The 26,403-nt window shown below is 39.0% G+C and overlaps 1 protein-coding gene across 3 annotated transcripts in view; it reads right to left on the bottom strand.

Annotated features, from left to right (window-relative positions):
- The window catches only part of CA10 (carbonic anhydrase 10), a 473,876-nt gene that overhangs the window by 235,135 nt on the left and 212,338 nt on the right, over positions 1 to 26,403 (bottom strand). The gene's annotated exons all lie outside the window — the stretch shown is intronic.

The following is a 26,403-nucleotide window of genomic DNA, read 5'->3' as shown; positions in this document are numbered from 1 at the left end:
TTTGTTACAATTTACATAAACATATATACAGAAATAGAAAAAACAATTGATGGAAGAAATCTGCAGTTCAAGACAGTTGACTATGTATGTCTCCTGCTTCACATCCCATTACATGACACAAGGTATATGAAATAAGAACAAAGTGATCACTGGAAAAGTATAGGAAGCTTGCCATGAGCAGATCAGAATATTCAGGAATTTTTGAAAGGTTTAAGGCAGATGGTGGTAACATCACTAATGGAGAAGAGGCTAAATAACCCACAACACAAATGGGAAAATGGACAGAACCAAGAAAATATGAGATATCTCAGCCAAATTCTGGAGGAGCCCCAAGGTCAGGGCAGGGAAAAAGTGAGAAGTAACTGCATGAAAGAGCTGTACCATCTAGAAAGCTGATGCGGCATTTGTCCCTGAGTAAAGCTGAAGGAATGGCTCAGTGATTAGGGTGAATGATCTATGACGGGCTCCCAGAGTAGGCACTAGGGTCCAAAAAATGCAGCATTGTGCTTCCAAGTAACTTTGATTGCATGGTGAGCCACTAACAGATAAATCCTCATACCTCCTAAGCAAAGGGCTTCCCAGTTACAGTCTCCACCACCCGTAAGGACCTAAGGCTTTTGTCATCAGAATCTGCACCGATTGTTGGAGAAACCATGATTTTTCCATGTGATGAAAACGCCAAACTTAAGGTACAAATTCTGTTCATTGAGGTCCTGATTTGTAAATGTAAACATGTAACCAAATCACTAATACAGAATGAAATATGATTATCTGAAGTGCTTTACAGGAGGAATAAACAGAAAAATCCCCTAGGAGAAGGGAGTTAATGCATAAAATAGAAAAAAATTTAAAGCAAGTAAAATTAGCATCTTCAGAAATAATTGTGAGTTTCCTCCCAGTTTTTTTTTTTGAAGATGAATCAGAATTCTTGAAAATTGAAAATATCATGGTGGAAATAAAATATATGCATATTTGTGAGATCTGAAAAAGCAAGATAAAGAACTCTAGCAGAAAACAAAGTAAAAAGCCAAAGAGATGAACTTCACATAGAAAGTAGAGAGACTGGTATGGTAGGCAGAATAATGACCCTTCCAAAATGCCCTTATGTAATCCCTAAAAACTGCAAATATATTACCCTCCATGGCAAAAGGGATTTTTGTGGATGTCATTAAGTTAAGGATCTTGAGATGGGGACAATCTCCTGGATCATTGAGGTGAGGTCAATGTGCAAAACTTCCTTAACTTAAAATGGGGATAACCATAATGCCCCCAATAAACCCCTCGTAAGCTGAAAATATTGTAAGTTGAAAATGCATGTAATGCACTTAACCTACCAAATGTCATAGTTTTGCTTATCTTATCTTAACTGTGCTCAGCACTTACATTAGCCTACAGTTGGGCAAAATCATCTAACATAAAGCCTATCTGATACTAAAGTATTGATTCTCTTGTGTAATTTATTGAATACTATACTGAAAGTGAAAAAGAGAATAGTTGTATGGGTCCAGAATGGTAGTCAGTATGATGATTGGTTACCCTCATGATCATGTGGCTGACTGGATGCCGTGACTCACTGCCACTGGCCAGCATGCCGAGAAAGCTTCAGACCCACATTTCTAGCCCGGAAAAGGTCCAAATGTGCAATCTCAAGTACAGTTTCTACAGAAGTTGTATTGCTTTTGCACCATCATAAAGTTGAAAAATTGTAAGTCAAATATCATAAATTGGGGACCGTCTGTAATCACAAGGGCTCTTGTCAGTGAAAGAAGGAGACAGGAACATCAGTCAGAGAGAAACTTAAAGATGATGTGCAGCTGGCTTTAAAGAGAAGGAAGGTGCCACAAGCCAAGGAATGCAGGTCACCACCAGAAGCTGCAGAAGGTAGCTGAGTGGCTTCTTCTCAGAACCTCCAGAAGGAATGTTATTCTTTGGACACCTTGATTTTAGCCCAGTGAACATATTTCAGACTTTTCAGCCCCAAAACTATAATATAAATAGATTGTTTTGTTTTAAGCTCCTGATTGGTATGGCCATGTGTTACAGCAGCTGGAGAAATGAATCCACATGGAGAACAGTCATCCCACCCCACAGCCATGTAGGAAGAGTTCAGGAGGAAAGATATGTGGTTGGGAGGGTAGGATGCAACCAAATAAATATCTGAAGAAATGTCTCTGAGCTGAAAGGGACTTGAGTTTTCAGAGAAAAAAAAGGCCAATGATTTTGCCTTTATGGCAAAATTGTAGAAAATTGGGATCCTTAAGGATAAAGAAAAATCAGACAAGCTTCCAGAGAGGGAAAAGAAATAAGGCTGGTAGAAATAAATTGTTATCATTCTCATCACTGAGTCCATTATTCATTTGTGTTCAGTATTTTCTGGGTATGGATACCACAGTCTAATCTCATACATATGCATGAGGAAGAAGAGCCTCACTGACAGAAGGCAGTTGTACAATTAGTGGTAGAATTGAGATTAAAACTCAGGTTGCCTATTTCTGAAACTTGTAACCTTAGTTGCTTACACCAAGCTTCTCATTTATAATAAAGAAAGCAGGAAAACAACAGGCCAATGCTAACTACATAAGTATAAATATATTTATAGACACTTATATAAAGAGCTAAGGAATTGTGTTTTGAAGCTGGAGTCCTATCATTAAAGTGTGGGGCAGAGGGTCATGGCATTTTTAGATATACAAGAACTCATCAAGTTTACCATCCACATAACCTTTTCTGAAAACAAAATATCAAAAAAATAAAATTTCTGGTTGTACTTCAGCAAAATAAAGCTGAGAAACAGAAATATTACATAACATACCAATAAAATGAGCAATGATATCAATAAAACTTATAGTTAATACCAAGTAATTGTTGAAAATATGGCAGTGAAATTTAATGGAATTGTTAAGTAGGTATTCATAAAACAGAAGAGGCACAAAGTAAAAAATTAACAATCTGGAACCAAAATTGAAGATAATTTTAATAGTACAGAGGAGGCAGTAAGAAGAAATAAAGGAAAGATATAAAATAACCAGTGATACGACTCTTATGTTGTTTCAGTGAGGTGGTTGTATGTATTGCTTCATTTTTATGGAGAAAGGAAAATAATTTCTCGATGTGAAGAGTTTAAGGATGACCACAAGCAGAACAAAAATATAAGGTGAAACTTTCAAACTACCAAAAGGTAAAATGTAAAATCATCAAGAAAATATGATCAAGTATGGAAAACATGAATAACAAACATGTCCAATGTTATAAGTTAGGCCATCCGCTGAATTTTTTCACTTAAGGATTCTCAGTTTGGAGGGGGGGAAACAAATAAAACAATCCCACTATATTTAAGGATAAATACCTAGAATAAAACCACATAAAGAAGTTGAAAATAGGGCACCTGAGTGGCTCAGTCGGTTAAGTGTCTGCCTTCGGCTCAGATCATGATCTCAGGGTCCAGGGACTGAGCCCACATCAGGTTCCCTGCTCAGCTCAGAGTCTTCTTGTTTGTCTCTCTCTCTTTGCCCCTCCCCACTGCTCATACTGTCTCTCTCTTAAATAAATAAATACATACATACATAAATCTTTTAAAAAATTAGTTGAAAATAATAATAATAATAAATTAAAAAGACAAAGATTTATCAGGCCAATGCCAGTACAAACACAACTTGAGAGTTACAGACAAAGTAGAATTTAAGACAAAAAGCATTATATACAAAAAGCACAATTCATGTTGATAAAAATGTATGTTCTAATAATATATTAAAAGGCTATGAATGCCCATAACCAGGAGAATACAATCGAATCTTTAAGCAATGCATGAGTTAGGAGCATTGATGTCCCATGCAGTTGAAAATCCATGTATAACTTTTTTTTAAAAAAGTTTTTTAAAAAAGATTTTATTATTTATTTATTTATTTATTTATTTATTTAGCACACATGAGAGTGGGGAAAGGGGCAGAGGGAGACAGAGAATCTCAAGTCAACTCCACACTGAGTGCAGAGCCTGATTCGGGGCTCCATCACACCATCGTAAGCAAAAATCAAATCAGACACTTAACCAACTGAGCCACCCAGACACCCCTCTATGTAGAATTTTTGACTCCTCAAAAACTTGACTACTAAAAGTCCACTGTTGTTAACTAGAAGCCTTACTGAGAACCAAAGCAATTGATAACACATATCTCATGTGTTATATGCTGTATTCTTACAATAAAATAAGCTAGAGAAAATAAAATGTTATTAAAAAAATCATAAGGAAGAGAAAATACATTTACAGAACTGTACTATGAAAAATCTATGTAGACCCATGTAGTTCAAAACCTTGTTGTTCAAGGGGTAACTGTATATAAGGAAAAAAAAGGATAGTGAAAGGGGAGTTTTATTTAAAAAACAGATTTTTTTAATTGAATGAAGTTGACACAAAACTAAGGATATAGAGGATTTCAATAACACAGTTAACAATCTAGAAAGAACAAGAGAAAGAGAAGGGGGAGAAGGAAGACAGGAAGCAGTGATGGAAAGAAAGGATGGAGGCAAGGAGGTAAGAAGAAATGAAAATAGGAAAGACGAAAAACTGGGTTTCATACATTGAGTATCCTTGAAGGATAGATTCCTAGAGGTAATTTTAGTGTTTCAAAGGATCTATGTTTTAAAATTGTGAGTAAGCATTGCTATTTTGCCCTCCAAAATCTGAACCAGTTTATTTTTTAAGTTTTTATTTAAATTCTAGGTAGTTAACATATAGTGTAATATTAGTTTCAGGAGTAGAATCTAGTGATTCATCATTCACATATAACACCCAGTGCTCATCAAAACAAATGCCTTCCTTGATCCCCATCAGTCATTTAACCTATACCTCTACTCCTCCCCTCCAGCAACTCTCAGTTTGTTATCTATAGCTAATAGTGTCTTATGGTTTGCCTCTCTTTTTTCCCCCTCCCATATGTTCATCTGTTTTGTTTCTTAAATTACACAAATGAGTGAAATTATATGGTGTTTGTCTTTCTCTGACAGCCTTATTTCACTTAGCAGAATATACTCTAGCTCTATCCACATTGTTGCAAATGGCAAGATTTCATTCTTTTTATGGATGAGTAATAGTCCCTGGAATATATATACCACCTCTTCTTTATCCATTCATCAGTCAATGGACATTTGAGCTCTTTCCATAATTTGACTATTGTTGATAATGCTGCTATAAACATTGGGGTGCAGGTGCCCCTTTGAGTCACTATTTTTGTATCCTTTGGGTTAATATCTAGCAGTAAAGTTGCTGGGTCATAGGGTAGTTCTGTTTCTAACTTTTTGAGGAACCTCCATACTGTTTTCTAGAGTGGCTACACCAGTTTGCATTCCCACCAACAGTATAAGAGAATTCCCCTTTCTTTGCATCCTCTCTGACATCTCTTGTTTCTTGTGTTATTAATTTTAGCCACTCTGACCAATATGAGATGGTATCTCGTCATAGTTTTGATTTGTATTTTCTTGATGATAAGTGATGTTAAGCATTTTTTCATGTGTCTGTTGGCCAACTGAGTGTCTTCTTTGGAAAATATATATTCATGTCTTCCACCTATTTCTTAACTGGATTATTTGTTTTTTGGATAGAGAGTTTGATAAGTTCTTTATAGATTTTGGATACTAAGCCTTTATCAGGTTAGTCATTTGCAAATCAGACAACAGAAAATAAGAGGTATCAAAATTGGCAATGAAGTCAAACTTTCATTTGCATATGACACAACAGTCTATGTAGAAACCCCAAAAGGCTCCACCAGAAAATTGCTGGAACTGATACACAAATTCAGTAAAGTTGCAGGATACAAAATCAATGTACAGAAATCTGTTGCATTTCTATACGCCAATAATGAAGCAGCAGAAAGATAAATAAAGGAATTCATCCCATTTACCACTGCACCAAAAACCCTAAGATACCTAGGAATAAACATATCCAAAGAGGTAAAAAGATCTGTACTCTGAAAGCTATAGAATACTTATGAAAGAAATTAATGATCACACAAAAATTCCATGCTTATGGATGGAAAAAAGTATTATTAAAATGTCTATAATACCCAAAGCAATCCCACAATTTAATGCAATCTCTATTAACATACCACCACCACTTTTCACAGAGCTAGAAGAAATAATCCTAAAATTTGTATAGAACCACAAAAGACCCCAAAGCAATTTTGAAAAAAAGAAAAGCAAAGCTGAAGGTATCACAATCCTGGACTTCAAATTATTTTACAAAGCTGTGTACATCAAGACAGTATGGTACTGGCAGAAAAACAGACACATAGATTAATGGAATAGAATAGAGAACCCAGAAATAGACTCACAAATATATGGTCAACTAATCTTCAACAAAGCAGAAAAGAATATCCAATGGAGAAATGTTCCCCCACCCATGCATGCATGTATATATGTATATACATATATGTGTATGTACAACATTACATATATGTGACTATGCCTATAGAAAAGTCTAAAAGAACACATACCGCTGAATTATCAACGATGACTTTCCCTAGAACATAACACTTCAGACTTAATTTTATACAACTGTATATACATTTTTTGCCTAAACTTGTAACATTAATTTCAAAATTCTAAAACTAATAATAGATCAATTAATCAAGGTGGGAGTAAGATAAGGTTATAATAGTAAGAGGACACTAAGGACAGGTGAGTTTACATAAATCCACACCTTTTGTTAGGGCAAGGTAGGCCATAAATCCACCACTGAGCCTCCTAAAAGTCAAAGCAAGAAGAAAAACATAACCAGTATATGATTACAGAAGCCATAAGAATTATGCAAAACAGTTGTCATATTCTCGAGAGGTACCATTTTCCCAGGCACTTTGGTCTAAGAGATATTTCTCCTGGGGCTTCATATATAGCATTGATATAAATAAAATGAAAAACCCTACCCACAAGAAATACCATGATTAATTTGTAAGGCTACTTCTTAAACTGACCACATAGTCATTCATAAGATTAGTTCCAATGACAAGCAAAGTCCTTCCTCCTTGAGGAAAAAAAAAAATACTAGTGAATCTCAGTTAAGTTCTTCAGACAGAAACATCCGTACCAGCAGCACCATTGAAAAAAAATTACTATTCACTTGCACAAAGGGAAGAATAAAGGAATTAACGGCCAGTGGGACATCTGAGATGAAGCAAGCCTGTGCTCCTACAAACTCCTCTCTCAAGAATTAGAACTCTTGGGGCACTTGGGTGGTTAAGTTGGTTAACCATCTGATTTCAGCTCAGGTCATGATCTCAGGGTCCTGAGATCAAGCCCTGCACCTGACTCTGTGCTAAGAAGGGAGTCTGCTTGCCCCTCTCCTTCTGCCCCTCCCCCTGCTTGTGTTCTCTCTGTCTGAAAAAAGAATAATTAGAGATCTTTTTAAATCAAAGCCATGACCAAGCTGGATAAAGAGTATGATGACAACTTGCAGATGCAGAGCTTATTCATACCTACATATAAGTATATATGAGTAATTCATTCGTTTATGTTAGCAAGTGACAAATTTGTTCCTGAGCAGAACAAACAAAATGCAATAATTTATTATTTATTACTCAGAAAAAAAAATCAGGCCAATAAATTCCAACAAAGGGACTTCTGTTATCTTAGGATGTTCTGTGCTTAGTCTATTAAGGTAAAAAAAAAAAAAAAGCATGTTTCATGCCAAAGTGATGTGAAATGTTTACCTTGCCTTGTTTTAGGGTGGGATGTAATTATTACCATCAATGTCACATTTGTTCCTTTGCCTTCCTAGCATATGAATCAAATTTGCTACTTCATGAAGCATGAAATTACCTTTTCAATACTAATTCAATAATAATGTTGAGTAAACCATGAGCAATTATCACTTGAATCAGGAAATACTGTCATCCCACCTCTGTCACTTTCTAGACACTAAGAATATAGCTCTGTTTGCTCCCACCACAGAAGGAGATGACATTGATGTGATATTTCCAAATCAAGGTAGATAAGAACATTCTAAGGGCTAGAATCCCAAGCCCCTTACCTAGACATTTCCTGCATCACTGGACCCAACAGAATGGTTATGGAGTTGTCATCTTTATTAAGTAAAAAACAAAAATAAAAACAACTTATATAGCAGCAATGACCACAATAGCCAAACTGTGGAAGGAGCCTCGGTGTCCATCGAAAGATGAATGGATAAAGAAGATGTGGTTTATGTATACAATGGAATATTACTCAGCCACTAGAATCGACAAATACCCACCATTTGCTTCGACATGGATGGAACTGGAGGGTATTATGCTGAGTGAAGTAAGTCAATTGGAGAAGGACAAACATTATATGGTCTCATTCATTTGGAGAATATAAATACTAGTGAAAGGGAATAGAAGGGAAGGGAGAATAAATGGGTAGGAAATATCAGAAAGGGAGACAGAACATGAAGACTCCTAACTCTGGGAAACGAGGTAGGGGTGGTGGAAGGGGAGGAGGGAGGGGGGTGGGGGTGACTGGGTGACGGGCACTGAGGGGGGCACTTGACGGGATGAGCACTGGGTGTTATTCTGTATGTTGGCAAATTGAACACCAATAAAAAATAAATTTATTATTAAAAAAAAAACCCCAACTTATTAAATTATCCTAGGTATCAGACATTGTGAAAGAATACAAAAGAGATTCATAGTTGCTTTCTAGTAAAAGCTGATGCTTTGAGTAGTCATAAAATCTTTTGTAGCAATCAGGGAATCAGATCACACAATTTTTCATAAAAATATAATAATAATAATAATAATAATAATGATAGTAATCTGATAGTAAGTATGGCAATATTAATAGGAAAATCATAGCTACCCTTGAATGAGCGCTTCCTATTTTCCAGGCATTTTACTAAGTGCTTCATTAGCATTATTTTATTTAATCCTCACAGCCTTTCTATAAGGTATAGATGACAGAACTAAGGCTTAAAGAATTTCGGAAGTTTCCCCAAGATCACAGAACTATACAGTGGCAGAGCTGAGACTAACACCAAGATCTGTCCGAGCATACAGTTAATTCTCTTTCCACTCTTCCATACTAGCTGAAAAAGTCTCAGAATACACCAAATTGACAAACATGCATTTCTGTAAGAGATGAAAAATCAAGAGCCAAAAATTCTCAGGTCTCTGATTATAAATGTTTGCTTTGGCAGCCTTGCCTAGAACTAATGCCAAGGGAGGGTGAAAAGTACCCCTCGAGATTCAATTCGAGGATTTAGGCAACATTCACATATTTAGTACATTTTCTTTGGGTTAGTTGCTATTTTCTAAATAGTGTGTTGAGTAAAATTATGTGGTCCCTGCCCCTGTGGAGCTTATAGTGTAAGAGGGAAGGCAGGTGTCATTTAAATAATTACATAAGTGAAGATAAAATCAAACTGTCATTATTGCTTCAAAAGAATGGTAAAGGATCAATAGGAGATTATAATATGGCTGTGGTAAGGAATTTTGATTTTGTCCTAAACACTACAGGAAATTTTTCAAAGGTGTGAATCAGTGCTAGTGTTGGAGGTAAGGAAATTATAATTTAAAAATCTCTAGATAGAACAGAGGATGAAGTGGAAAGTAAGTGTGTGGGGGGGAGGGCAGCAATACCAATGAAAAGATTATTAAATTGTCTTTGCAAGGGACAATGGTCTGGGTTAGGATAAAGTTGGAAGTATATAGAGAAGTGAAAGGATTCTAGAGATACATGAGGTAATACTGACATTAGGCAAATCACAAGCAAATCATTCTTACAAAATCAAGCCTAGACTGGATTCTCACCAAAAAGTGATTTTCTTTCTTCTGACTTGTGATGGGGACTTGACCCATTTCCTTGAATCTTAATTGATTTTGAACCTGCTTAATAAGCATAAAAATCTGTTTAATGGAATGCTAAGTGTTTTTTTAATGTATTTTTTCTAAGTAATTTTAGCTAAAAATCAAGAGGCAAAAACTATTTTCAAATTGGTTTACTTTATGGTTGAGAGAGATATGGACTCATGGGTCTCTTTGATGTACAGAAAGAAACTCAACCCATAGCTTCTGCTCTTCAACCAGAAAAAAAAAAAAAATGAGACACTAGGGATGGTTTTTCCTCAGTGTTTCTGGCTCATGGGGTGGTATATATATTCTTCTCTTTTTTCAGCCTATCTAGAACAAAAGCTCCTCATACCAGATGCCTCCCCTAGATGGCTCACTTATATCTTATACCATACCATGTATACACTGTATATACTACACCTGGCTGGATCATGCATGAAAGGACAACAGATCTATTTTTTATATCATACTACTAAATCTTAAAACAAAGTTAGCTCACTGCCTTTAAGTTATATTTAAGTTAAATATTTTGTGTTTTACCAACTGAGTCACAGCTGTATCTCTATGTATGTATGTATGTATCTAACTCTATCCCTACTTCTCCCCCATCAACTTTTTCTCTATTTCTTTAAGTCACAAACAGACAGTACCAGCGAAGAATGGATCCACCTTTATAAGGGTCCAAATAGATCTACCCTTTGTCACGGTCCAAATAAAAGCCAGATAAAAATAAACCTCTAACATAAAGTTCTCACATTTTTCATAAACTTGGTCTTAAATTTCTCTCCACAAACTGAGCTACTCTTTATCCCTCATTCTTACAACACATGCCTTTCCTCATGCTTTTATTATTAATTTTACTCCACCCTTAAGACTTCATACATGGTATCACTTTCTGGCTACTATATCAGTTCTTTTTCTTGGTCCTAAGTGATGTTTCTGTCTTATAAATGTTACCTCAGGTTGCTTAGAGTAGGAGGTGAAAGGGGAAGAAGCAGAACTGGGATTTCATGTGTACCCAGAGCCCATGTCCTTAACCACTGGTAAACTACCTCTATGAATGCCCCCCTCTACTCTAGCCTGGCCTCTCAAACCTTCTTTTGTGGGTCCCAGGTAAGGAGGAACTATCCACACATAGTTGTGTATGTATAATGAGGGCTCAGCCCAGAGTCAGCTTCTAGTTAGTGCCGATTACAAATAACGATGATGTGGAGGCAAAGGTCTACCGAAAGAATAAATGCTCTAAGCTACAATGTTGGTGGACATTCTTGTGAATATGAGCACCAAGAACTTAACTTGTAAGTTCTCCCAGGCTTTCTGATATCCCAGCTATAACACCCATGCACTCTTGTGAATCTTAGTGCAGCAAGGCTAAAAGGAGAAAGAATTATTAGTATCATTGTGTGTAAAAAAACTTTGTTTCTTGCTTTTGAGTAGATTTTAAAATATCATGACAACTCCTCCACATATTAGAGAAGTTTATTTAAAAAAAGGAGTTAGAAGGGGCACTTGGATGGCTCAGCTTGTTAAGCATCTGACTCTTGATTTAGGCTTGGGACATGATCTCAGGGTTATGGATCAAGCCCCTCCTCAGGCTCTGTGCTCAGTGGGGAGTCTGCTTGAGATTTTCTCTCTCCCTTGTCCTCTGCCCCTCCCCTGACCCTCGCATATGCATTCCCATACACTTGTATGCTTTCTCTCTCTCTCTCTCTCTCTCTCTCTCAAAAAAAGAGGGAGTTAGGAGTCTAGAATTTACTCTTCATACCCAAATTCAGGAACATTCTACAAGGCCAGTGTAAGAAGAGAACACTGAGTAAACTATGGCAATATTAATAATGGTGATGATGATGTCATCATTGATGACAGAGGAAGCACACATTTATCAAGCCCTTATTAGGACTCACTAGAAATAGATTCACCCCCTCATTTCATCTTTGTAATAATTTTATAAAGCTCAGGTATACAGTCAGTATAAGACAATGTTGCCAAGAGTTTATGATGAAGTGGGGAAATTTAAAAATTAGGATATAAAATCCTTTCTTTTGCAAGAGAAAAACCAGTTATTGGAAAAAATATAAGAGAAATATAGTATAATATTACTAGTGGTCAATTCTCAAAGGTGGGATTATGTGTACCTTTTCTTCCTTTTTTCCCCTTAATTTCTTGTCTCTTACAAACCCTTGTTACTTCCCCATTAGGAAAACACATGAATATCTTATTTAAAATAAATAAATGCTGTGTAATTTCTCTTCTGAAGATAATGAACTAGAAAATATTTGTGTGAACCATCTTTGGGGGTCTCCAGGGGACCAAGGTTAGATTTTTTTCTTCAGCAGGTTGAAAAACCATTTCCTACCATTCTTTCTTGGAGGCACTACTTCAAAATTCTCTCAAAAAGGAACATAGCTGTAGGTGTCTCAGAGATGGAAAGATGCTCCTAGTGAGCCAGAAGTGCAGGATATCAGGAACCTCATGTGTGTATGGTGATTTATACTATTCTCAGTAACTTCATTTTTCACCCTTTTCCCCTTGTCCCTCATAAGACCCCTAGGAGATGGCAACACCAGGCGCTGTTAATATCCTTGTTACCAAAAGCCAGGGGCAATGAGAACAGCTCTCTGGCCACAAAATAAGCTAGTAAACATGTGAGACTGGGCCCAATCTCAGCTCTTAATTCAGTGCCCTCTTTAAGGACAATGGCTATCTACACAGAGTCCTGCTAACCCTTGGCAGGAAAGATAAGCCAGGCCATCAGCTGTGTGAAACGTTGATGGACAAAGGTTCTAGGTAAGTCTGCTATAAATTCACTATGGTGTCGCCTCAGAAAAATTAAAATGCCACCTGTATCACACTCTTTGATTCAGCCATTCATGCAATACTCATTTATTGCATGCCAAGCACTATGAAAGTCCTGGGGATTCAGCAATGGCTGCCTACCGTAGGGAATTAAATCTAGTAGTATAATATGATGGAATGAGAGATGTAAAAGAGACATAACAAGTTCTCAAAAAAAAAAGGGCGTGCTGCTCCTCATTCATTCTACAAATAATCATTGAGTGCCTTCTTGCTGCCATGCTTTGTGTTGGGTTCTGGGATCCACAGTAAAGGACATGTGATCTTTACCCATGAGGATTATCATGTAATGGGGAGGACAAAATTATATTGATCATACAGCCCTAAATTAAATCAGAAATGAGATAAATGTGGCAAAGGATAGTTAACGAGTGCTTTAAAAAGCATATGATCTACACATGATACTTACTTTTGATTTAAGGGAGAGTTTCTCTGCAACCCTCTACTGGACTGGAAATTTTGTAGTTCCTTGAAGGCTTGGACATTCTCAGGATAGTTTTCAGATGCTGACTGAAAGAAGCCTACCTGATAATGCTTATCCATTAATGGTAATAATTTGATAGACTGACTCTTTCTTTTTTTTTTTTTTTTAATTTTTTTTTTAATTTTTATTTATTTATGATAGTCACAGAGAGAGAGAGAGAGAGAGAGAGGCAGAGACATAGGCAGAGGGAGAAGCAGGCTCCATGCACCGGGAGCCTGATGTGGGATTCGATCCCGGGTCTCTAGGATCGCGCCCTGGGCCAAAGGCAGGCGCCAAACCGCTGCGCCACCCAGGGATCCCAGACTCACTCTTTCTTAACACACTGCTGCTCTGTTTTCCCCTCTCCACCCTGCATAGAGTAAGTACTTATCCTCTTGCCCTCAGTTTATGGATGGAATGTAAAGTTGGAATGTTCCTATCTTCCCAAACAAGCCAGGCACACACAGTTTTTTTTTTTTTCCTCCTGCAATCATATCACATTATTCATAGTAAAGCATTAGCTCCTAACCTGAAGCATCCTCCGCTAAGGGTAACAGATGGCATCAGGACGCCTATGCTAGAAGGAGTGGAAACCTGATTATACTCTTTCTAATTTTTTTCCCCTCCTACATGAAGCACGCTATAGCCACCTCATCGAATATGGTGATGTGTCAAAACTTAATTAGCCAACACTGTACCCCATCTACATTATGTTAGAAACGGTTTTCAAAAGCAAGAAAGAGCTTAAAATATTCCGGCAGGAAGGGAATTCTTAGGACACAAAGAGAAAGAATAATGCAATAAGCTATTTTATATTACAAAGGCCTTAATACTTTCTTAGATAAGCTGAAGCAGGAGGAAATTTCTTGGTTCCTCAGATGCAGTAGGGTTGGCATACCTTCTACACAAAAATGGGAAGTGCTGGCAGGCCTATATACTTATAGGACATCAGGGACTAGCATATTTGAATGAAGTACAGTTCCTGTGTATTGGACATGCACCATAGGGTGACCAACCTATGGCTTGGCTGGAACTGAGAGGGCTTTTGAGATATAATAATTTCAGTGCTAAAGCAGGGGAAATCCCAAACTAACTGGATGTGTCTGTCACCTTCAATCCATGTAAACAATAGTCATAAAAAAAACTTTTATTACAAACTTAGGTCATGTTGACCAGGCCAGTGGTTTCTCATTTGGAGGAATGAGGCTGACTATTCATTGGAACCTCAGGGAAGGTCTTTCTTGCTCCTAACCTGGCTCATCTATTCAAATCCTGTCTCTGTCATCTTTCTTCTCTTCTGGCCCTGTTGCCCATGTCCTAGCTCCCACCTGGCTGAATATAGTCAATTGCTCACAGCAGCATCAAAAGAGTCTCAGGTTTATCCTTCCCCTGTTCACAAAGTAGGCCCAGAGCTCCTTTCACATTTTCTAGAGATTTTTAACCAGGGGACAGAAAAAAAAAATGAGATAAACATTCAAAGTGACAAATAGCCTCAAAAATCTCACAATAAAAATATACTTTGGGAATCTTCTCATACATACATGGAGTGAGTTCTATCCTAGGGTCCTTATTTGCTAATTGTGTGACTGAGAGAGTCAATCCCCTTCTACTCTATCTCCAACCTCTCTTGGCCTCTTCTATTTGCAGATTTGGCAAAGAAGTCTCTATCTTAGGCTCCCTCCACTTCCCAAGCATGGCCGGGCAGTGGTGGGAGGATGGGGGGCGGTGGGGGCAGTGAATGTACTACAAACCACATAGATTTTAGGGTTCTCTGCCTGTGCAGATCTGGTTTCAGATCCTGGCTCTGCCAGTTTTTAGTTCAATATGCTTGGAGGAATTACTAGTCCTCAGTTTACTTGTTATATTGTCACAGAGATATAAAAAGCATCAAAAAGTATATTTACATGTTGTCAACCTTCTATGGAAGTTGCTTTGTTTGCTCTGATGTTCAGCATGAGAGGTAATTATGAGGCAGACGGGAATCTCAACAATCAGAGAAAGAGGCAAGGAAATTTTCTTTATTAAGGCAAGGAAGTGATTGATGATTTGCCCCAAGATTGGAAATCCAAAGGGTTACTCATCTGTGTCCCAGAAATTTCTGTTGGCTTTCCCCTCTGTGACATGGAGATAGTTGTAGAATTGGAATATGAGGCCTAGGCAGGGAGTTAGAAGAGATTGGGCAAACAGTTCACATGCATCTCATGTGGGGATTATTTCTCCTGACCTCACCAACTTGCAAGAATTAATTGAAAACAGATCCAAAAGCACGGGACACAGATCACGCATGGGGCATAGACCATCCATGAGCATTGGTTAAGTTGGGCAGACTTCTTTTTCCCTTCTGATCACATGGCTAGTAAGTAGCATTTCCATTACTCCCTTGCTTCCCTTCTTCCTTGCTTAGAATCTATGGTCCATCACCATGATCAGCCTCTTCCCTACAACTCAATTGGTCCATCACCATGATCAGCCTCTTCCCTACAACTCAATTCCTTTATCACAGTCACTTGCCACACCCAATAGCTGGCTGGAACTAGCTCTCCACCTACCTTGTTCCTGTTCCCAACTATAGAATGAGTTTAGATTAAAAACATACAACTGTATTTTCATTCGTAACCATAACCATAACTCTCAAGTATGCCCTCAGGACTCCCTAGCAATGCTTTGGTCAATTTACGATCTACATTCAGGGATATCTATTTTATACCTCCTCCCCACCCTCCTCAAATTTCTCATTCCCATTCTGCTCTCTGTTGATGACCTGATTATTTAACTGATAACACAAAACAATTAGACATGGAGCTACTTCACCTTCCTGTAACCAAATCTACTTCCCCAGCCCCATCTGCATCTAGACTCTCTTCATCCCTCCAGTTATGGGGGTGAGCTGTCCTTTCACCCATCTATGGCCAGTGCCTCCTTTTTGCACTGGATCCCTCCTTCTCTTGCCTAAAGGATGACTTGACACTTACAAGGAACTGGTCTTTCCTTAGCATTACTGGTGAATTGGATTATTCCAGTTAGCATATGATTGTGTTCTTTTATTTTTTTTTAAGATTTTTAAAATTTATTTATTCATGAAAGACACAGAGAGGGAGAGAGGCAGAGACACAAGCAGAGGGAGAAGCAGGCTCCATGCAGGGAGCCTGATGTGGGACTGGATCCCAGGACTCCAGGATGGCACCCTGGGCCAAAGGCAGGCGCTAAGCCACTGAACCACCCAGGGATCCCATATGATTGTGTTCTAATATATCCTGTGTTCTAATATATCCTGTCTGAAGTAAAAAACAACCACATCTGTTTTGAGCTCTCCAACTCTCTAACTTCTCTCTCTCTCTAGTATGTATATTTTGTATCTATATCTATAAAGCATACACACACACACACACACACACACTTCATTTAATATCTGTTGCTGACCAGATCCCCATCCAGGGCTGCAGGACTTATCCTCCCAACTGCTCTGAGTGCTACAGCTGGGAGTCCTTAGTTGCCAGCTCTTTCCCAGAATTGCTTTTAGAGGGGAAGAGCCTCCTGCCTAAGGTCACACCACCTTCCAGAAAGCCCTCAGTCAAGGACTGGCCTGTGCATTGGTCTGAAGGTGAGGGCCCTCACATTCCAAAGAGGGATCTCTGAAGGGCAATCTTAGCTTCAGAGCTCTCCATGGGTGCACCTACATTGCAACCCAACTTCTGCTCAGTCTTCCTTCCTTTCCCTCACAGGAGTTAAGCTTGAGAGCTGTCTTCAGGCAACTTCCTGCACACAGATGTTCATCTCCGAGTCTTTTCCTGTACTACCTTCATTAAAATATAAGTTCCATCAGTGCTGGGACTTTATCTGTTTTTCAGTCATATGCCAGAATTTAGAACAATACGGACCTGGTACATAATAGTTTAGAACACTATGTATCTGCATAGCAGATGCTCAATAAATAGGGGTAAATGAATGAAAAAATGGCAGAGCTGGCATCATACCCAGTTCTGCAAGATTCAAAGCCAGTGCTCTCTGCCCCACAAACACTACTGCAAAGACACTTTCAACTGATAACTTTGAAATCCAATTCAATTTGAAACTCTGCCCTTGCTTCTGCATGCACCTAGTACCAGATGAGACTTGCAGTTAGCTAACACGCAAAGATTAATTGGAAGAACTCGTTCTCACAAATGGTAAACCTGAGGGAGCTCATGTGTGGCCATGTAATTACTTTGGGGGCATTGACACATCAGAAGGCCCCTGGAGGGTCCAGAATCCGGCTCAGCCTAAGAGGTTCCCATCTTTGAATTTCCTTGGGCCTCTGTCACTTGAAGTCAAACGACATCATTTTAACAAATTTTGAAAGTGTGAATAATTTCTCCTTTTCTTCTGCCTTGGTATGTAAACCGATATTATAGACTAGAATATTTATCATGTTGACAGCTCCCGCCTGCTAGATTAGATTTTGTTAAGAGCTGAGTTTTCCTCTGAGAGCATTCAACTCCGTATCTTCCTACTCTTGCCTTCCACTTTAGACGCTTTTGATACTAGCTAGCTCTACACCAGAATAAAATGGGAGGCAGCCAATAGAAATAGCTGAAGATATTGGCCACCTTCATTTCAGACTAGTGGAGAAATACAAATTCAGTTACTAAATAAAAAGCCACTTCAGTTAAAGAATGATGCTGTATCTTCCCAATGGCTCCTGTCAAATCCACTGGATTAAAACTCGCAGCACTGCAGCTCATATTCCAGTGATGTGTTTAGTACTTACTTTACCAAATAACTAGGAAAGCTATGTGCCATGACATCTGTCCAAATGCAGAGAATCAAACTCTGATTATGCAAATCTGATAGCAATGCAAGGACATTAGTGAGACAGGCTACTTTCACTGAATAAAATGTCCTTGGCTTTCCTAAGTAATTTCTTGACTTGACTTCATCTGGTTCTCTGCAAAAGCCAGAGATACAGCTGTCCTTCTGTTTCAGGGAAGACCATAACTCAAATGAATGCATGCACGAGCACATGATGTTTCAGAGCAGCCATGCTAGCTTTGCCACAGTCGGAATAAATGTGCAGCCATTTCCTTGTCACAGGTGAGATGGAAGACGGGAGGTGTACTGAGATACTCTTTCCTGGCTTTGTTAAAGATAAAAATCATTTTCCCAGTTAAAGCAATACCGAATAAGACTGGATGCCATCTCTGTTTCTGCAAAATTGTAGTAAAGGGGAGCTCAGATTTCTCTGAAAGAAGAGGTCAGGCCTGCAGAATTATTCACTATCTACAGACTGAGCATGGAGCTGCCTATCATGATTTCAGGAAATGAAAGCCACACAAGGCAGGTAGAATTCAGAGGTAAACACTATCAGTTTGAAAGAGGGAAATATGGTGTCCTCTGCTCTTTCTACGGAGTTATTTTGAGACATAGGAAGACAGTGGAGAAACACAGACAATATTAGAAATGAAAAGCAACCCCCTTTAGAAGAGCAAAATTACAGTGTCAGGATGAGACTGAACCTGTCAATTTCCAACCATCATTGAAAGGACAAAGAGCCCATTTCAGGGAATCTTCTACAGATGTTCTTTTGATAGCTGTTTCTTTAATTGTCAATTGGGGGCTCAGCTTTTTATAATTTGGTTTCCCAGGAAAAGCATCATCTTCTCTTAGGAGAGTAGTTAGTACCTTTGAGATTTGTAGAATTCACTCTTGTGCAACGTGCTCATCTCACTGATGTTAACTTCAGAAGGTAACAAGAATGTGGAGAATGACCCCTCTCCTCAACAGCCTGCAGGACTCATAGACCCCTCCTGTATTTTCAGTGCATGGGGGGTTCTTAAATTACTACAACTCCTTCCACTTTGCATGCAATTGAGAGTATTTTCTGCTTCAATGTTTGAAATTATAGTTCTGTCATAAAATGTGGCCCCTTGCTGTTTTGCTTAATCCATATGCTCTCTGTTGTCCTTTATTTTCAAATACTGGTGACTGAGCTATTTGAACCAGACCTCCCAGTCAGAAGCAGGATGACAGGAATTAACAGTAGAAGGGAAAGCTCAGGTCCTTTTGTGGGTTTGGGCTGGGAGGGTGGGGAGAAGAGAGGCTTAGGGAGGGGGGGTGATATCAGAGGGGAGACTTAGAGACAATGCACAGAATCCCCTTTGATCCTACCCTTAAGCTCTTTTGTAAAACCTAATCTCCAAAGATTTTAGTTTTTGATTATAAACAAAATATCTTTCTACCAATGGTAATTAATAAAATTAGAAATAAGAGAAACAGACCAGCTGGTTTCCCTCTTCTTAATTAGGTACCTCTGATTTATTTAATTATTTGTTTGGCTCTTCATTCTATCACGTGTCATTCCACAAAAGACTTCATATGGCTTACAGGGGAAAAAAGTTATATATAACAAAAAATATCAAAGCAGGTTAAAGACAGAATAGAACGGCAGGACCCAGAGAGTAATTCAGCAGGTTATAAAGGCCCACTAATTTTATTACAGGTGAAAATTTGGCTCTGAAGTTCTTTATACTTAAAAGGAAATGAACAACACAGTCCTCGTGGAGAAAGAAGGCACATCAATTGTGCAGAGGGAGCAAGGCTTTTCCTAACACTTGGTGTTAGTTAAAGAAATTTCTTACTGAGGGCTTCCTTCAGAAAGACCCAATGACGCAATGTCCTTTACAAAATGAAAATGCCAGCAGCAATTTTAAGGGTAGATCTTCCTCCAGATTGTTCATAAATTTGAGTTTTGTAAGGCAAAATCAATCTTAAGGGTGTTTGTCACTGGGGGGGTCAGGGGGAGACAACAAATTTTTGTCCTAAGTTATCACCTTTCAATTTATCACTTTTGTCAACTGTGGATTGTTTCACGTGAAACTTTCTCAGATAAAGGCCAATCTCAGTTGCGGAGAGAATGTAGTAGAAACCGCAGACCGCAATGCAACTTGGGCCAGTGTAATGTGGGTAAAAGTGACAATGGCCCAGTTTTGCACCTAAGGCAAAAGGCACCTAAGGTGTGGCACTGTGTGCTTCCACATCCCCCTCTGAGAACTTCTGATCTCAACTAAAAGGTCATGCTTTAAGTAGTTGCTGCCCTGTTAGCCTAAGCCACAAAGCCTAGCTGGCCTTGACTTGAATAAGACCTGGCTCCAGCAGACCTGAAGACTCATGAGTAAAAAATACATGCTTATGAGATTTTGTAGTTATTTGTTAAATAATGCTATTAAATAGCATTATTGTGGCAACAGCTTGCTAATACCCTGCCTTGACTATGCCACAAAGCTGTTGTGAAGGTTAAGTCAGAGAATGATCAAGAATATTATTTGCATAACCAAATTTAATGGGTGAGTTATAATTGTTTACCTCTCTGATGTTTACTTCAATATATGGCTTATAGAGTTGACAGCAGACCTGCCTTTTGCCTGCTGGCAAATGAACTGATCCTGCGAGAGTCACACACCCAGTAAGTACACGGTAGAGAAGGTGGTTCGTTCTGCTGGACATTAAGAGCCCCTTTAGTTGACATGTTATGTGGACGCTTGTGTATTGGCACACACACTGTGTATATTTGGCCCATCACACACAGATGGGAGAGTGAGCTGAGACCATTGGCTGGAGTGACACAAAAGGACAATCCAGAAGACGCTCAAAGGACTAGGACAAAATAGTAAAGAGCTACCAAGAGGAGTCTGGAAACCCAAGTGCAAGTCTGGTGGATCTACTGTTAAGCACTAATCATTTGATGTGTTGGAGATTACTTTGTTCAATCAGTAAAAGTCTGAGTTATCTACTTATCCTTTCCTGGGGGAAACCATGGGAATTATAATGATAACATCCACATTTCTGCATATTTTATTTAGGCTACTTTGGCCATCCGAGACCAAATTAAATACAATAAACATTAAGTGGCTACCAACAATTTCAGTGCATATCTATTGGGTACCTACTATGAGCCAAATACTATGTGGCTTCAGGAATAAGCAGGATAGACCATTAGACATGGGTAAATATATGCCACATTATAGAATAGAGGACTGTATTCCATGAAAACTAGGATGTATAGCTATCGCTGATGGGGACCAGGAAACGCCACCCCAAAATATGCCAGTTAGGCATAAGAATTATTTTGAGCTGAACTCATTTGGGTTCCTGATATCCCTACTTTCCTAAAAGCAGAGCCTCTCCAAAGAATTCAACTGTCAAAAAGTTCCCAACTTTAATTTTTCTTCTGGGAAAGCACCACATTCAGACGATGTTGTCACAAACTATCATATCTCCCATCCCATCTCCTAGGAGCCCATTTATCATTCCAAAAAGTCATTTGCTTTTCCATAAGTTCCTTCACTTCTCCTCTCTTTCTCCTACTAACTTAGTTATATAGGCACCAAATTCCAACCACCCCTTTGAGTTGCTCATCTCTATGTATTGCTCTCATGTATTAATAGGCATCACACACATGTTAATAAACTTCCGTTTGCTTCTTTCATGTTAATCTCTCTTTTGTAAGCCTAATCTACTGGGCCCCAGCTGGAGAGTCCAGGGTAGAAGGAAAACGGTATTTTTTTCAAAGCTTATCTTCTACTATATGTTTTAGCAAGTTATATGCAACACCTTTTACCTCGTTTTTATGGGCTAAAATAGTACTGATGGCATAAATAAAATTGACTTCAAATCACAAGCCTATTATTACATGGGTATCACTACTACAGTGACATAATTTCCAGGGTCAGCTATTTCTCTGTTAAATTAAAATTAAATTATGGAAACACTATGTGCTAGGCACAATAATGGGAGCATCCTAATAATCTGTGATTCTTACCATATTCTTTAATATTAACTCCACTTTATAGATCAGGAAACAGGTTTAAGGGGATAAAGTAACTTGCTGCCAGAGACCAAGTAGATTCCTTTTTTGTCTGCATCCTGCTACCTCATAGTTTATTTACTGTGCTCCATATGGTACAGTCAGTAAAAAGCAAATGGCAACTGGAAAAAAAAAGCCCAAGTTGCCTGCCATTTCTCTTCTTCATAGCTAGAGAAAGAGTTTACTAACATCACTGTCAATGATCATAAAGCGAAATGTCCTAAGCCTTAAATTTGCTTTTCAAATACCAGTATTTCAGAGGCAGATTACCTGACTCCAATAATATGCCTCAAACCTTGCACTGTATGTGCAATGAGAGGGAATATTTTCATCCATTATAAGAGACTTGTCAGGGGAAAATATTTTCCTGGTATCATACCCAAGAGAACAGCGTGTGGAGCAACATTATCATATTTTATTGAACTTTCATATACTCCATGCAGTATAATGTATATTTTATCTTTTGAAAAGCCGTGGTAACATATCTAAAACTCAAAGTACTTTCTAATAATGCTGCATGCACATTAATAGCATTAGAAACAATTCAAAGTGCTCCAAGAGCCCACCAGTCTGTGCTACGAATGAATATCCTTCAGTTACAGGAGGGAAAGCTCAATCCTGTGGCTTTGCTCACTCTTCATAGCAGAGGACAGGTGGAAGCAAAGGGGCATAGTGAAGGGCATCCATTCATAAAGGGTTCTTCCCAATTGGCAAAATGGGGGGGGGGGATGTCCTGTGCACTGGGAGTTAAATACTAGCTTAGCTTAATTTGCATATTCTTCTAGAATCACAAGGGTATTGATTCAGCCTCTGAGGGACAATTTACATAAAGGTTCAGGGCATTCTCAGGAAACAGTAAAGAGGACTTTGGAACTCAAAATGACAGTCTCAAGTAAAGAGAAAGAAACCAATTGTTGGTAGTTGGGGGCTTGGAGGATGGGTGAATTACTTAGAGGTGGGAGAGAGTAGAAAGACACATGTTTTGGGTGAGGTAGTCCTCTGTTGGTGCCTGAGAACTTCACTTCTGATTCTCACCAGGCAAGGTCACTTTCAAACGGTTTCCAGGGAAGACCCTAGGGTCTTGCTATAAACATTTTGTCAGAGGATCCTATGGAATTGGAAAAGCCATGCTATCTTCTAGAAGCTCCAAAGAAAGTTGAAGTTCATTCAAGGTCAGACCAGTTGGGCTTGGGAAAAATGTCTTCAGATGCTTTGGAGATACACCACTGTCAGGTTGGGAGTGATAGTACACATTTCAGCAGTCCCTGCAAGAGCCATGCAGAGTACCAGTGGGTGGATGGAAGGGGCGGAGTGACCCCACCTGCATAGGCATGCCTCCCAGGAAGCACGAGTCACCCAGAACCCCAGAGAAGGAAGAGACCTGGGAGGCTGGGGTAAGCTCCCAGCAATGGTCTTGAGTGGGGATGGGAGCTAAAAACCATTGTTATTTTCAGACTTTGCTTTGATTGTCCTATTCCCGACATGACTTGAGAGCTGAGGGTCACCTCTGAATTCCTTTCGGTCTTAACACTGGATGTGGAAAAGAACAAACCTAAAATTTCCAGCCATTATCATCATTATTATCCACAGAGAACTAAGGGCAGGCTGAGAAATGAATGGCAGGGATGTGCCAGCTTTGCCCCTGTTAAATTATGCACATCATATGAAATGACTTACAGGATGAGTGCCCAGGAGAAACAGGGACAGGCCATTTACACTGACCAGTCCTCTGAGGCTCATGACTTTAAAAGTTTCCCTTGATCTCTTGAGCCCTGCAGAACATGGGAATGTGCCTATCAGAATCTCCACCAGGCAATTCATGTTCTTTGAGGGAATACCCTACATACAGAAATACCATGGTGTGTCCTCAGCGTAAAGTAAGAGAGAGCAGAACAAACAGAGGACATAGAGAAAGCATTGCCACCTTCTATACAGAGAGAAAACACCCATGTCTGTGTCCTAGAAATTAAAACTGTATGTCTTTCTCCTGACTCTATAGCTGCCAGATCTGGTGCAGTGATGACAATAACTATCTGGGGCATTTTATGTGGCACTTTTTTGATGAAGGATGTAGGAAAATTAACTACCCATTTAGAAATGACATTCAGTACGCGCTCTGCCAGGAGAGCAGAGTGGCAGCCAGATAACAAAGCAGACCTACAGCATCACCTCGAAGGATAAAATATGTATGATGCTAGAGCCAAAACAAACAGGCTGCAGAGACGCAATTAAGAGGCAGAACATGGCAAGAACCCAGCACAGGGCACCACCTTCCCTCACTCTTTCAAATGATGGCAAATAGAAGGAAATTGGCCGAAGGTCAGGGCTCTTCTGATCCCATACCCTCATCTTCCTAAATCCATGATATAATGGAAAATATTTTTTCCCCATCTTCAGCTTTAGTGCAACATTCTGGAAAGGAACACAGTGTTTTCGGCAGACAAGCTAAGGTTGAAGCTCAGCTCTTTTTCTTCTCTTCCCTATAACTCTAGGTAAATTATTTAACAATTGTACATTTCGGCTTCCTGGTCTGCAAAACTGACCATCTCAGGTTGTTTGGGGAATTAAATGAGATAAAATATGTATGTATAAATGGATGTGGTAGGTACTCAATAAATCTAGTTCCTTTCTCTCTTCCCATTTATTTGTGATTCCAGGATCTGGGGCATTTTTTGCACTTATCTATTTATCATTTCATTCAATAAACATTTATCGAGTGCCTTCTTTGTGCCATGCACTTTACTGCTAACCAGAATTTGTCAGACATGGCCACGAAAAGAAGTGAGCCAAATGAGCCCAGCCTGCAGGTTGAAAGTGGACTACGCTTATGTAGGACCCTTTGCCTCATAGCTGTTGGTGCTTTCAACACATAATCCATGGGGGAAATGCCAGACCACATAGTAATTAGCAAGAACAATATGTTCCTCCAAACAGATTTTGTTGCTCCCACATGAATTTGCATCAAAGAACTCTGGCTATCATTAATTCACCTCTGAAAGGTGATCAAGGTATACACTTTTCTCTTCACTTTTAAAGAAAAATGAAAAGCTTTACCAAACGTGTGATTATGGGTGTTTGTGTAACATCTGACCTTCTTCTGTCTTCATAATCCCTTGAATTTTATATTTCTAATCACAGAGTGTAGCAATCCAGAACACACAGAACAGTTTAACTACATTAGTGAAGTTAGTTATTTATATATTATCTGTGATCACTTGCTTTCCTCCATTACATTCTTCCAAGTGTGTAACTTACAGTTATTAACTTTCAGGAAGCCCCTATATATCATAGCATCATACCATTAAGCCTTTTGGAAATTCATCACAAATCAGTATATAGATGACACTGATGTCTTATTGCTATTCATTCCTCCTGGGCCGTTTTTAGCAGTTCATTTTTTATATCCCTGCAGTGCTGAAATATGGCTCACTCCAGTATCTGTCCTTTTTGTAATCACAAAAGGAAAGCTTGGCAGTTGTTGTATATTACACTCTTGAGAAAAATGGTAGTAATACTTCGAATTGATTGAATGGCGTGGACTCAAAACTGCCTGGCACAGGGCTACTTCCTCACTCTTACTCAGATTTTTTTTTTTTTTTAAATCATACCTTTTAGATTCAGAAACTGTGAAATCATCATCACAAGGCAATGTGTTGAATAAGGATCACTTACTTGGAAAAGCCCAGAAGCTCCTCCCCATTGCCTCCCTTTGGACCTGCAAATATGTTTACAGCATGTGTTTACAGTGTTGCATGCTATTCTGCTGGAAACATACTCTCATTGACAAGAAGCTGGAGATGGGAGGACGCCTGGGTGGCTCAGTGGTTGAGTATCTGCCTTTGGCTCAGGTCGTGATCCCGAGGTCCAGGTATCGAGCCCCACATCAGGCTCCTTGTGAGGAGCCTGCTTCTTCCTCTGCCTATGTCTCTGTCTCTGTCTCTCATGAATAAAGAAATAAAATCTTAAAAAACAAACAAACAAACAAACAAAGAAAAGAAGCTAGGGGATGGGGTTGGGGAATTGGGGTTGTGAAATAACCTGGGACAGCCCTGGTTCTGGAGCTTGGCAGCTTACACCAGAAAAGTTGTTGGTGACACTGCTTTGTGAATGCCAGGGCATTGGGTGAAAGCTGTCCCCATATGCCAATCTTACTTTGCAAAGACATGATTAGGAGAAATGTACTTGTAGAAAGCAACCAAGTAAAGAAGATGTATTAAAAGAGGAATCAGAATGAAGGTAAGTCAGAATTCCATTCAATCATTTCTATGCTTCCCACCTCCTCCATAGTTAGTGGCAACTGGGACTGGGGAACATAAAACATAGGGCAGCCAAGTGGAGTGATAGTTAAGGAGGCCAAAACATAGTCATTGGAGTCATTTCCAATATGAATATTTGTAGCAAATTCAACACTAGCTATAATAGATGCTGTTGGTGAT

The sequence above is a fragment of the Canis aureus genome, chromosome 16, assembly GCF_053574225.1.
Source record: "Canis aureus isolate CA01 chromosome 16, VMU_Caureus_v.1.0, whole genome shotgun sequence".
Classification (NCBI taxonomy): Eukaryota; Metazoa; Chordata; class Mammalia; order Carnivora; family Canidae; genus Canis; species Canis aureus.
Note: the sequence above shows the minus strand (reverse complement) of the source record. Positions and strands in the feature narration are given on the sequence as shown.